The sequence below is a fragment of the Oryzias melastigma genome, unplaced genomic scaffold (genome assembly GCF_002922805.2).
Source record: "Oryzias melastigma strain HK-1 unplaced genomic scaffold, ASM292280v2 sc00850, whole genome shotgun sequence".
NCBI classification, from domain to species: Eukaryota; Metazoa; Chordata; class Actinopteri; order Beloniformes; family Adrianichthyidae; genus Oryzias; species Oryzias melastigma.
This window is the reverse complement of record NW_023417436.1, coordinates 6126-10697: the sequence shown is the minus strand read 5'-3', so window position 1 is coordinate 10697 and position 4572 is coordinate 6126. Positions and strand designations below refer to the sequence as shown.

The window sequence follows — 4572 nt, the reverse complement described above, 5'->3', positions numbered from 1 at the left end:
GGGGTTGTGAGAGGCTGTAAGATAAAGTGTTAACAGATGGATGTTGGGAAGGGGTGTGCTTATTCCCCACCAACAGTCTCGTCAACAACTCAAGGTGAATTTCTAATGAACTCCTGCCGCTCTGCAGAAACTATGTCCCTAAAAAAGGCACAAGTTTTTAGATTTTGTCTTAAAACGACGTAATCACAACTAAAAGACCACCAGGAACGCTTTTAGATTAGGTCAGGGGTCAGCAACCTGCGGACATGTGGCTCTTTAGTTAAAATAAAAACGTTTTTAAAAAATTAAAAGAAGTAACTATAAAGGAAAAAGTAAGTAGTAGTAAAGCTTAAAAATAAATTCACTTAAACTTTATTCAACTAATTCACAAACAGTTGAAGGATGGTGTGAATCATTTGACGAGGATCCTAACAACAGTAGTCGTAATTCTCCATCAATCCTTCGTAGTTTATCAACCTCAATCTGACGCATTTGGATTCAATTTTGAGTGTCATTTATCACAAAAAAACAATTTACTGACAGTTAGCACAACCAGAATAAAAGCTAATTTAGGTGATAACCTGCCACAAACAATTTAAAAGTCGACTAATCGCCAATTATTTTTTTACGATTAGTCGACTAATCAGGTTATACACAAACTGGATGTAAAACACACATCTTAACCATCATTAGCTTTAAACTAAATAAAAACTATATATATAGAATTACCTGTGATAACACTAGTGTGAATTCTGTAAGATGAATTTGGCCGCTGAAAACGCTGAAGCTGATAGCCAGCTAAAATATTAGTTTAAAATTAGCCTAAAAAACTGAAAGCCTAAATTAGCCAAAACAGGTAGCATGGAGCCGAAATATTAGCTACTCTCCAAAAGCTTTAAAAAGCTAAAAAAAAAAAAAAAGTTCCTAAACTAGCAAAAATAATTAGCGTTTAGCTGAAATATTAGCTAAACTCCAAAATAGCCTAAAAAACCTTAATAAATACCAAAATGTTCCAAAAAGCTAGCTTGATGCTATTATCAATTTTAGCTTTTCTACACTCCGATCTCAAATAATATCAAATAACGACTAATCGACTAGTCAACTATTTCAAGAGTCGATTAGTCGACTAATCTTGGCAGCCCTAATATAATCCACTGGATTATAAAGCAGATTTTCTATTTTTTAACAAATTGAAGTATTTAAAGTGTATCTCAAGGTTTTAATATATAGTATTGGTCAGTTAATTAGCTCTGATTTAGTTGTTGTTGGTTATATTTATGAATATGTGGCTGAAATGTACCAGAAAAAGTAAAATATTTTTTTTCTACTGATGACTTTACACTTCCTACCACATTTGCTGCATTGACGTGATCCTATGTTGTAGGATGTCTTTTATTTTGAAAGGAAGTCATGCAAAGCTCTGTCAAAAGTTATAAACTATTTAAAAAAAAAACCTAATTTTTCTTAATTTTTATGTTTTATTTATGCCAAGAAAGCACAATCGGAAAAATATAAATATAAATCAGTGTTTTATTTTTCTAAAGAGTGAGTGAAGACTTTGTGGCTCCTTCTGGGGTTTGGTTGGCGATCAAACTGATCAAAAAAATGATCAGAGTGGGACCTCAACAAGACTCTAGTTAGAATCTCTGTTTGGAAGTGCAGGTGATAAACGAACATTTAGCTGCGCTGGCTTCTGGTGACGACCTTCCTCGTGTCTCCGCAGGTTGGAGAGTTCCGTGCACACGCAGCCGAGTGGACGGCCAACGTCTCCGCCGAGTTCAAAGAGACCCGCAGGCGGCTCAGCGTCGACATTTATGACAGGTTCCAGCGAGCGGCATCCATCAAGCGCAAGCTGTCATCCGAGCTGGGAATTAACACGTCCCTCAACCCTGAAATCACTCCTGGCAAGAGAACGTTGTCAGCCAACCTGTGTGAGGACAGAGACGCCTACCCTAACCTGACACTCTCCCTCAGCCCCGTTCCCGGCGCCCTGACCCGGAACGGCAGCCTGTTCTTGAACGGGCTCAGCCCGGACTACGCCGACCGGCGGGAAGTCGCCATCGTTGAAAACCTCAAATGAAGCAAGAGAAAGTTTTTTTTTTTTTTTTTTTTCACCTGATTGATTAGGATTGGAAAGACGAACGTGCGCCTGTGCTCATCGATCGAGCGTCGCCCACGCTGTGCCCGTCTGCGCTCATTAAGGAGATTGTTTTTCTTAAGCACAGATCAATCCTCAAGCTGTGCACAAGCGTGCGCTGCTCCGTCCCACCCGGTTACAAAGACTATATACATAAATTAAAAAGAAGTACTTGTGTGTCCCTGCCAGTCTGATTGGCAGCTTTGTCACTGAGCCAAACTGAAGAATGTTTCCCCGGCTGGAACAAAAGATTGTATCTGAGGCGGGAAGGAAACAAAGGCTCGCATCCTTTCCGCATGACAAACACGTGTGCATTCAGATATAGGAAGCAATAGATGCTCAGCTGTTTGGATTTCTACTCTCAACAGACTGGAAGTCTTGTGCCACAGGAAAAGTCATGATTTTTGTCCTGTTTTTGCTGTCAGTTTCTTACATTGTATGGATTTGTATGCCTTGCATTCACCGGTCTGTCGTCCCTCACTGAAGCAATGAATGTTTTTAGATTTCATCTGAAGTAATAATCCAGGAGTGCCTTATTGAAAATCCCACTGAACAACTGAGCAGCTTTTTTCTGAAGCTCAGCGCTGATGATGTTTCTAGCATGTTCCATGGAAGTATCGAACGCTCAAAAGCCATCCTGTGTTTTCTGAAGAGTCTTTCGTTTGCACGAGAAACGACAAGTGGACGAACTGAGATGAGTGCTGCACCGCTCCACCTGAAACCAAAGCAGAGATCCCGATCTTCAGTCCGATTGAGTTATTTTTGAAATAATGCACTTTTCCCCGTGGAACTGGAACACAGAAGCTTATTTTCTGCATTTGAATGTTCAGGCCAGTACTGAATGTACAACCTTTCTCTGTTCAGCGGCCAACACTCTTCGTAGGAATGGATGTATTGCTTTAATCCAGGGGTCCCCAAACTTGTTCTTGTGAGGGCCTTCTCTGATGGGGGGCCGGGGTCCGTTTGTAGGCTAACAGAAAAAGTGTAACAATCATAGTCAAAACGTAAACATTTATGGTTTTCCAGGAAGCCACACATAGCCACATTTTAAATAATTAATTTATGTCATCTTCACAGAAAAAATGATACAAAGTATCTTAAAAACTAGAGATATAGCATTACCTGCAATAGATTAATGGCTGGAGATGCTTAAATTGATAGCTAAAAACACTGAAGCTAGTAGCTGAAAATGCTGAAGCTGATAGCTAGTTAACATATTTGCACCAACATTTGCAAGTGCCAAATTAGCCAAAAAAAACTCAAAAAGTTCTAAATTAGCCAAAACAGCTAGCATGTAGCTGAAATCTTAGCTATACGTCAAATTAGCCTAAAAAACAGAAAAAAATGTCTAATTTAGCCAAAACAACTAGCATGTAGCTGAAATATTAGCTAAACTTCAAAATATCCTAAAAAACGTAAAAACTGAAAAGAGACGAAATTAGCCAAAACAGCTAGCATGTAGCTGAAATATTAGCTAAAATCCAAAATAGCCTATAAAACAAAAACTCCACATTTGGCCCGCGGGCCGTAGTTTGGGGACCCCTGCTATAAACAAAGCCCCTCTGTGGGTTATTGAATGTGACTGAGATGAATCAGGAGGATTGTTTCTTAGCGTGTGAATATGCTAGTTGTTTATGGTGCATGTTTAAGGCCTTAAACACACCTGCTGTTAAAACTTTTCAGTGTCCGATCCTGCAGCAGCAGGAAAAAAAAACAGGAAAACTTAAATATATTTCATCAAAGTTCCCAGAAACTCATTCAATTTTAATAAAAAGTAGGTCACTAATGCCTTTCTCAAATATCCTGGTTATTGAAATATTGTGTAAACTGGAAGAATAAGTTTAATCATCAAGAAAACCTGCTTAGAAAAGATTGAATTGATTAAGAAACCAGAAATTGTCAATAAAGTTTTCTATAAGACTAGATGCATGGCAAAAAATACGTTAAAATAAGTGAATGAATAAACTTTACAAGAATAAAGTCATAAAATTATGAGAAAAAAGTCCTAATTTTATCTTTTTATTATTTTATTTTTTATTAGTTAAAATGTATAATTCATACAATCTACTTACAGAACAGCATTAAGATGAAGACCAATTCTTATTAATCTCTCCTCCATTCTTATTATCTCATGTGATACAGATTAATGATAAATGAGTTGGTATAATTAAAACAAACTCATAATGAAAACCCATAAGAACAACAATAAAATCTGCAACACTATATTCACATGATGCTGCATACAATCATTTTGTTTTTACATTTAAACTTAAAACAAACAAAACTTAAACACTTTTTCAGGAATTCAATTTTTGACTCCCAGCAGTCATTTGTTTAAGTGTATTTTTTACTTCAGGTACTTTAAAGTCATAATTTCTACAGCTATTTCCTTCACTTATAACAAAAAGATTTTGTAGCAACATTAAATTAAACATGACCAGCACTGTCTGTAAAGA

General features: G+C 37.2%; 1 long non-coding RNA gene across 1 annotated transcript; it reads right to left on the bottom strand.

Moving 5' to 3' along the window:
• Positions 1 to 2071: 2071 nt before the first annotated feature.
• LOC118598476 lies at positions 2072 to 3146 on the bottom strand. The gene is made up of 2 exons (XR_004947552.1): positions 2967 to 3146; positions 2072 to 2831 (listed from the first exon to the last, which is right to left on the bottom strand). It is a non-coding gene; the product is annotated as an uncharacterized LOC118598476 (long non-coding RNA).
• Positions 3147 to 4572: the final 1426 nt, after the last annotated feature.